Source organism: Thunnus albacares, chromosome 11 (assembly GCF_914725855.1).
Source record: "Thunnus albacares chromosome 11, fThuAlb1.1, whole genome shotgun sequence".
Taxonomy (NCBI): domain Eukaryota; kingdom Metazoa; phylum Chordata; class Actinopteri; order Scombriformes; family Scombridae; genus Thunnus; species Thunnus albacares.
In genome coordinates, this window is record NC_058116.1 from 26793046 (window position 1) to 26803316 (window position 10271).

Below are 10271 nucleotides of genomic sequence, written 5' to 3' on the forward strand. Positions count from 1 at the left end.
TTACCCCCTGCCATGACACTAACACAACATAAAGAAAGTTTGCTGGTCACATGGGAGCGGGCCACCATCACAGACTTCCAACACTGTTCTAACATAACCTGGTTGACCTTACATAAGGGGCTGGCATCAACACTCCACTGCTCCCAACCACATCAACACAATTGGGGGGCAACCAAAAACATTGCTGCCGGACACATGCAAAGATGAAAGAGCCAGCTAGATCCCTGTGGTGCAAACACCAGCCACTGGAAAAAGTACTTTTTTCAATCATCAGTCTTGCATGTTTTAAAAAAGCCAGAAACACAAAACCACTACATAGTAGATCTGAATCTCAGCTTCAGAGTAGCATTTTTCACTATGTTGCCCAGTTTATTTCACTGTATTATCTGATGGCTGTGCTTTTCAGGGTAATTTTCAAACAGAATGCAGTCCTTTGTACTGATCTTCCGGTTTCAAGCCTCATCCCAAACCTCTGGCCTTGTCTAGGAATTAATGCATTTAAACCTCTGTAGTTCATTTGGTCTTTTCCTCTGCAGTTCCTTTCATATGCTCAGTGGGTCCTTGGACCTCACCCAGTACAGGAAGCTGAACTTCTTGTGTCCACCTTTCAAGTGTTTCCAGCCAACAGGGAAAGAACAGGACACACACACAAAACACACACAAACAAAAGGACAGAGATAGAGGGAGAAAGAGAGGAAAAAAAGAGAAAGATAGTCATAGAGTGAAAACAGATTCCAAGGATAGATTTCATTGTGTCTGTTTGGTGGCTTGAATTTCCGACCTCTGCTGCTGTGAACACTTTTGCTTCTCTACTGGTTTGCTGCTGTGTTGGTCACGGCTATGACTTAAACACTGTCCTCAATGTTGTATGTTATTGCCAGATGTCTAGAAACTAGAATATTTTTGTCGATGCCATGTGTTCATACGGTAGCTAAAGCCACCCTAAGGTTTCAGTTTTGTTGAAAGACAAGAACCATTGACAAATACTTTGCCAAATGAGATGCAGTTTGAACACATGAGAGGATTATCGCAGGAATGAAAATAAAGAATAAGTCATAATAAGTTAGTCTTGCTCCTTACACTAACATGGCATTCTGACACAAAAACAGGATCTTCTGAATTTATCTTTCCCTCCATTTTGTCTCCTTGCTCCTCGCTATTCCCTCGTGCACTCTCTACACCACTCAATCACATTCCCTTCCCATTGCCTTTCACCAGTGCTTCAGCTCTGTAATGACAATCCCAGATGTGGCTTAATAAATACTCTGTGGCCTGATGATTGAACCCTAGCTTTACTCAGAGAGATACATGTTTCAAGGCACCAACAGATGAGCCCGCTCATTGTGAAATGGAAGATGTTTTTACTCTTCAAGAATAGAGCGTGCAGGAGGCTTGGGGGCTGGGAGAGAACCATACTCTCTGCACGCCCAGTGAGTATGTTTCGCATTAGGAACACATCATATTTCATGTCTTTTTATCAAGAGGATGGTCAGGAGTACAATCTGTGTGGAGCTAGTGAGACCGCAAGCTAAAAATACATTAATGTGCCACGATTCAAGCGTAGTACGCCCATTGCATGCATTGAAATGATTTAGTGTGGATCAACATCGGCAGTATCAGCAGGCCTAAAAACACAGTCTGTATTTACATGGTCATGTATTATATAAGTCTGATGTGTTACTTTCAACACTGACTGCAAGTAGCAGATCAGCAATAAGAAAGCATGTGACAGTCACTTCAACTGCAAGACACAGACAAAGAGGTTGCACAGACACAGACATGCATGTTGTCGTGCTGTTTATTAATATATAACTTTATAAAAGACTTTATACAGTCTTTAGTGGTCACATTTTGCGGTGATTTTCCGTGGATGTGGCGCTGTCTTTCCTGCAATATTGCATGCAGCTGTCCTATTTGCGAGCGGGTCTGTACATGTGTAGGTGGGCTTCGCCCTCTCTTCATGTTTCCTTCATGAATACTAAACATATGAGGTGATGTCTACATGCTAATCAGTTGTATTACCCAGATCCATTCATTTATCTCTCTTCGTCTCTCTGTATCCTCCTTGCTTTTCTTTACTTTTTCATGGTTTGGCCTCATTTCAAAAGATAAGCATTTAAAAACCCGTCCCTTTCCATCCATCCATTTCCTTTTCCACTTCCGTTCAAAACTGTTTTATGATGTATGTTTGTAGCGTCAACCCTTGACCTTGACTCACTGACTCTCAACACAACCTCCTACACATTCTAGCAGCTCACCTGCACTCAGAACACACAACAAAGGCAGAGAAACTTTACAAAAAGCTCAATCTGCAGCCCACCAAAATCTAAACTGCATCATACCACAGGTTTGTACTGTATGTCACTGTACACACCAAAAGGGTTCACTACGGTAACCTTGGAAAAATACTTTCTTACCATTTCAAACACTATGAACATTTCCTGATGAAGGTCTGAGGACCGAAAAGTCGCCAATAAAGTACAAGTGATTGACAGTGTGTGGGACAGTCACAGTTTATAATCCCACGCACCTGCCCACAAGATTTTCTGGAGTGGAAGAACTCTGTGTGTTACATCCAAAAGCAGAAATTTAAACAACGCTAGTGCTGGCACACAGAAACTCCCTCTTGCCCAACTATCCTTGTCCATCACCTCTATTTCTTCTCTCTCTTGGCTGTGAAGTACCAGAGCACATCCATCTTTCTGTCTCTCTCCTGGCTGCCATCTCTTTAACACCTCTTTAACACTGCTTGTGACTTATTTCACCTCCAGCTCTAGCCCAGTTTTTGAACACCACCCACTGCCTGGCCTGTTGTTGATGGCTCGTTAGTTTGGGTCAAAACTTCCTCCATGTTTGCATCTATGACATGCAGGGTGGACTTCATCCTGCACTGGTTTGTGTCATCATTATATTAAAGTGATAACAGACCCTAAATCTATCTTTTGAGTAGGAAACACTTGCCCCCTGTAGGTTTACGTAATATCAGCTGTGATCAGTTCGGATTTACAGCAGCTACAATAGATTTTAATCAGATGATTTTCAGTCACTGGGGAAGAAAGTATCAATGCAACAACACTTGGAAAAACCTTAGCAACAAGGAACGGACGGCTGTTTATGGGCATGTGCGACAAGCCAACAGTTTTTTAAAAAAAACGTTGCAAATGAAGCGTTCAGAGCAGGCTGGAGCCTGAGCTTTTGACTTTCAGGGAGCATTTCTACATACGTTAACCTCAAGTTTTGGAACTTTGAACATGTTTAACATAGTTATCCGACATCATAACAGTATATAAATGACGGGAAACCAGAAAAAGCATAATATGTCCCCTTTAATGTAAGATGGCTAAAGAATTTCGCCATTACATCCGCTTGCGTGAATGTGTCTTGTGTTGACAAGACGCTGCTTAACAGAAGGTGTGCCTCTTATCAAATCAAATCAGCCAATATTTATCCTCAGTCACCATAACATGATAAAGAATCTACATTTATGTTTGACAGCAGCACACAGCATACCATGTGCATGAGGGCATGTTGACTTACACTATGATCTCAAAACCGAATGTGTGCAATCCCTAGAATTGCACAATGGGATCACAATTCAAAGAGAAGGTTCAATAGAGTGTTACATGTCATAAATCACACCATTGTTTGGTATCCCCCAGTTACATGAGAACCAACACATTAGATTTCTTACAAGTGGTCAGTGCCCTTTCAGCTATTATTTCACGTGTGCAGTGACTTACATCTTCAACATCGCCTCCTGGGTATATTTCTTCTTCAAGAAAGTCCTTTTTTTTCTTTATTTGACATTTCTGATGAGGTAAAAAAAAGTGAAACTAAACAAGGAGAAATGATAAGTCATCTTTGCACAGCACCATCATTCCTTTAAGGGTGATTTCACGTGTTTATAAATCTGTCAGGAGTGGCAGCCATGCGTGCAGCTACAATAGTTTGCACTTAACATAAATAAAAGGAGGCTTTGCGTGAAAGGTTGATTTTTTGTTTAGGGGAGACTTTCAAGGTGGAGTTCAAACTTTAGCATGATCTCATACTGTACCTGGCCTTAATTTACAAACCTGGATGCAGTTAAATGTATGCATTTATGTGTCCCTGCATGCACATTCATATGGAGAGACATGTGCATGCCGGTGTGTACACGCATCTTGTTGTCCATGTGTTTGTTCAAACACGAGCTCTGACACCGTCTTCAGTAGATGACAATGTTTACACATGGGTGTGTTTGTCTACCGCACATACACTAACGTGACTAAAGGAAAAAGGGAGGATTTTTTTTTTATAAAAAACGTTCCCATGGAAGTGCTGTGAGCTCTATGATGCCCTCAATTTGTTTGGTCGCTCCTGTCAAGCTAATGAGGTGAGTGAGTGAGGGCGGCCTGGTGGAAGCAGAGGTCAGCCAAGAGCCAGCTATGCCTGCCAGGCTGCTGTGCTGTGAGGCTGTAACCCACAGCCCGACTGCAACTCTGGTCACGGCACAGCCCTCTGGCAATGCCTGGCTCACACTGCGCCCATCTGCCACACAAAGGCAGATTTACACTCATGTATGTGTGGGCCACTTGTCCATGTAAAAAGTATGTATATTGGCACATACTGTATGCACACACACACACACACACACACACACTGTTCACTGTTTGGAGAGGTTTCCTTCAAGCCCCCACAAGGCCGCCATGAGGGTGGACTGCCCCCACCAGCTGCCAGTAGAGCACTCAGAATGGATGCTTTAGTGAATGCATCAATATGAGCAATTCTTTTAATTATGGGTGTTGTGCGGCTGATGCCGCTGTATTTCCTGGACACGACTCCAGTTATTGGGTCATTCTCACAGACTGAAACCAAATCTGTTCACGATTTAAATTCCTGCAGGAGTGAAAATCTATTTTCCTTTTTTTTTTTGCTATGTATGTGGTGTACAGTATGTGTGTGTTACTTTGGTTTGTTTTCCAATGTTATTTAGTGGTCGATAGGCATACTTATTGTACAAATTGGGCCTATCCACTATTGGAGCCACATGTTGTGCTCAAATGCCGTGGAGTATAAATGTCAGCATAAAGTCCATAGTGTGGAAAACATGTCTTCTATGCATATTTGTCCTTTATAGTAAACTGTATCTACTGTATAATACAGTTTATGTAGGCAGGAAGAGCTACTTTTGAATGTTTACATACTGCCTTAATCTGTTATTGCCTGCTTAATAAATAACTGCTTGAAGCTGTCATTAATATGAAATCCTGCAAGCCAGCAGTTTTCAGTTGCCTCTGAATATAGAAAAGGCATCCAAACAACCGTTACCCAGTTTATTTTATTTTCTAACATTGTTATTATCATCCTCCCGTGTTTTGGAGCAAACAGAGCTTCAAATTCCACGTGGCTCGACACTCAACGCCTCCGCAGGCTTCAGAGTTGCAGCTCTGAGCTGAAAATGAGTCGCCACACCTGCTGGATGTTGCAGCTGTGGTTGTGACACAGAAAGTCCAGAGAAATGGAGAAAGGTCAAAGGTTGTCACCTCTCCATCTCGCCAGCAGCACCCCTTCACCCCCCTCCACCCCCCACCCCCTCCTTACCCTTAAACCCTCGGGGTAGTGTAGCAGCACCAGTGTCACACATGTACAAATCAACACACTCACATACACACAGCTGAGGGTGATTTGACGCAGGGGTCAAGGTCAGGGAGCAGATGGGGCTTTCTCACTTTTGTGTGGACAACAGGGGCTTGATTAGCTCTCTGCTGGCTCATACTTCTGACTGGAGTCAAACCAGTTACAACTCCCTCCCAGTTAATATAAGTCCATCCAACAAGCTCTGTGATTTTCCATGCAGACAAAATGTTATCCACAAAAACAATTTGCTTGTTTGCTGAGGACTTTAAAGGTACCATGTGGATTTTTTTTTTTTTTTGTAAACAAACAAAGATATGTTTACATTCACTGTTTCTCACCAAAATGCATTGTGTGTGTCCTTGAGGCTTAATTAAACATGCTTTTTGTGTGTGTGTGATCAATTATTTATTATATAAATAAAGAGATACAAACGTAAAACTAAATCAAACAGATCTGGAGAGACGTAATAGGTGCTTAGTAGTACATGACAATAGTACGCAGAAATCCCCCCCCCAGCCCCACCCCCACCCACAAACAGGTAAACAAAACAACACAAAACAGAAGAAAATATTCTAAAAAACCAAACACTCAAAAGAAATGAAGTCAACAAAGATATTGCCCCTGCTCTTTATTATCACTGAGACTCTTGTTAAAGTTAAAGTGTTCTCATGCCACTGAAATCTTATTTCAAGGTACTTTGAAATAAATTACACGTTGAAGGCATTTCCTTCCTCATGAAACATTTGCAGAGCTGATTTTTGGACAAATTTGAAACCAACATTGTTTACATATGTGTTTTCTTGCTAGTAGCTGCTTCTTTTTTTGCCTTATTTGACACGTTGCTACATTTCTTAACACCTTACATAAACATTGCTCCACAGTACTACTAGTGGTCAAAACCTCCACGGGGTCCTGTGAAAACATATCCCAGAAGTTGTTTTTCTCTCCTCCCCATGAAAACGTATACCATTAAAGGTGCAATGTCTAAGATTTGGACAGAATTTTAGTTTAAAACATTCAAAAAATAACTAAAATTATCAGCAGAATGTGAAGAAATAACAGTTTTGATGTTATATCAAAGACCTATATGTACTGTGTTGCAGAGATATCTACTGAAGTTAGCATGCTAACCAGCTAGCCCCAGCCCATCCTGTCTTGTAATACCACTTTGTACCACAAGGGCTTTCTGGTGATATGCTGCCCCCTATTTGTTTGGATCAGGTGGCCAATTATTACAAATTGCACCTTTAAGGATGCTGTAATCTCATAGAATTTAAAGCATTCTAGTTTAAAGCCACTATATGTAGAATTTGATTATAGCGTCCCTCACATTTTCAAAAACGTGTTTTTGTTTGTACAATATTGTACAAGTCAGGTAAAAATTGACACAGTTGATACGATTTGGTCTCAGTGTCTCTGGGTCAGATCTGTAGATTGGTGCGGTTGAGGCAGGATGCATTACTGTCTGCCTCAGTGTATTTTTTGAAACTACTATTGGAAGTTGTCAAAGTTTTTCAAATCCTACATCTCATGACACAAACATTTTTAAAAATGTCTTATGCATGAAACTTAATTCACACTTCAAACTTAATGTAAAACTTGACTCCAGGGTCCTTTGATGTTGCATGCATTGTTTGAAAGGTAGATAACACTTAAATTAATTCTGTAATGGTGATTAGGAAAGGATGACTGGACAGGTCAAACCTTGGTGAAGAATTGATTTTTGTGTGATCTAAAAAGCAATATAAATTTCTGCAGTGCACATTCATATTTAAACACAGAAGTAGGCGATTTATCACATTTAGTGTCCGTGTGCAAGTCGCTGGACTGTCCTGTGATATAATCTCTCACTGGTTTCACTTTCTCATCTGAGTCACAGTTTCCTCTTACCTGAAGATTATATGGATCCTTCTTTTTACATATTTTTTCTTTAACCAGCTACAGTAGAAGACACTGTACAGATACCCTTAATTCACAGTCTTTATTATGTGTTTTTGTTTTGGGCCTGACTCTTAGTTTTAAGGAATGTCATTTGGAAAAAACATCAGCCTACTGTTGGCCGCAATGTTAACTTTAAACTTGACAGTCCAGAAGGGTCATTCAATACTCCATGCTGAGGTTTTGTCTGAGGATTTTTAGGAAAAAAATCTCTAGATTTTGATGTTAAGAGAACATGGAGAGGGAAGACAGACATGGGGCTTGTTAACTTAATGAAACACGCAGAGGATCAGTTGTTGTTTTTTTTTTTGTTGTTTTTTTACTGTGGTGGGAGCCAGAAGCAGAGCCAACAAGTGGTTTGGGTTCATGTCAGGGTCTCCTCTCTCACAGCATAAGTGCAAACGTGACAATGACGCCAGCTTCCACTATGAGTGGCAGACTCCTTCCTCATCTGGCTTATGATCGGAACTGTCATAAGAACAGGTGCCACGAGCAGCTCTGTGGACCTTATATTACAACATACGATGGAGTGCTTCGAGTTATGTAACAGAATAAATCTTTCTGAGTGAAATTTCTTCTCACAATCAATGTGTTCCTTTTTTATGTGAGGTCATTGCATGCATTGAGAAATATGCTTTTGCCAGGACTCAAATATTTATTATGCTTAAAACTTTGAGCCCAGATGTTGGACCACTTCTCATTTAAACTTCCCTTTGAGTGATGGGTGTCGAATTTACGAGACCTGATTGAATCTGAAAGGTCACTTTCACAATACACATTGCATAACCTTTTCTTTCACTTGAATGTTTAGAGACTGGTTATTTTTTATACTGACCCTCATCCAGATGTTATCCAAACTAATACAACCGGACTGCAGTCACATCTCACGTCATAAGCGTGAGATGTGACTAGAAGAGAGATCTGCACATTACTCACAGGCGGTGACAGACATAGACAGACACATGCGTTGGCACGCAACATACGCGGGAAGTAGACAGAGAAAGAGGGAAGAAGGAAGAACTCAATACCAGTGACTGTTTACAGTTGCCACAGTTTTAGCCCGCCCCTTCCACACAGACACACACATCCCCACAGTCCCACCAGGCAAATGCATCTGCCAGCGAAGATCCGGCCTGAGTGAGTGAACACTTTCCCAGAGATATCAGTGACGTACATATGTGAGCAAACATACTCACAAGTACGCACGCACACACACACACACACACACAAGCTGATGTTGTGTCAGTCACCGTTGGTTTTCATTGTTTTCATTTCTTGCTGGATTGCCTGTTTATTTTAGCAGTCTATCCTCAGGGAGCCGACGGTGGCCCAGTGAGCCATGGGATCCCAGAGAGCTTGTAGTGCTGCCCTTCCTCTATAGCATCAAGGTTTCAGGACGTCCTGGTCGTAAATAACTGTATACCAACTGTACACCATTATGTGAATGCGTCTTAGAGTTTAATTTAATACATTTCCACTGCATCAAAAGTCCAGTAAGGGTGCATTACATGATGATATTTCAGTACAAAACTCCAGAACTCTGTACATGAACAGCATTTCTTTATTAATGGGAGATGTGACACCTTTGTTGTGTAACCAGGTCCTTAAAATTGGGCATAAAAAGGTGCGATGTCCAGGCAGCGGCACTGGTGTAAGACACAGCTTCAACTGGTTCTGTTTTGTGGTTCTTACCTCCGTGTGTTTGGGATAATTTTGTGCTTTCCCACTCTTTATTATGACCACTGTTTCATTGCAAATCAAAGACAATGGTCTCATACTTCCCTCGATCCAGTCATCCTCAAATGTTTGATTTTCACTGTCAACCTTTCTTTTTTAGTATCAGCTAGTTTTGAACAAGCCATTTTACTTTTTCAACCAGGCCTTCAACATCTGACAACAACCCTGCTAACTGTGGCGACTAATGGGCAGCTGAATGATGACAGCTGAAGTGACGTGATAGTGATGTGTCACTCAAAAGAGGTGCGGGTCAGGTTGCAGTTAAATTTTGTTCCCAGTCTGGATTAAACTGTTATTCAGTCCAGATCTGGATGGGAGTCCACTTATTGAGTATGTATGGTATCTATGATATGTACTGTATGCCTAAATACTGGAATGTTGTATGTACTTAGTGTTTTTGTGTGTGCCTTTGAGTGTGAGTTAGACAGACCCAGACATCACCTTCATTTCATACTTCTGTTGAGTCAGGAAGTTCTCCAGGTCTGGAGTTAAACAGTATCAGCAGCCTGTCCTGTTCATGGTATGGCTGACACTGGAAAGAATGTAGCAATGAAAACTGGTAAAAAAAAAAAAAAAAAAAAAGAAGGATGGGGGGTTTTGGGGATGGAAGGTTGGTAAGTTTAAAGGCATGACAGACAGACTGGAGGGATTGGATACCAGGGCAGGTACTGTAGCATTAGGGCCCCGATCAGACAGAACACTTTTTAGCAGCCTTGGGCGGCTTTATGTCATTTTTTTCCAATTCATGCACCTCATATTTTTGCAGGAGTGCCCTGAATGCCTCGAGTTGAAAAAACTTCCACTCAGAGCAGAAAAGCGCCCAACATCATTTGCATTTTTTCCCATTGTCCAATCATTGGTGACAACAACAAGTGGAGATAACCGGACCAGTCTGAGACAAACTAGTGGTGGCTGTTACTGGATACCTGGAGCTATATGAGCTATATCAAACAACAAAGCAGAGACTCAGAGAAATAAAA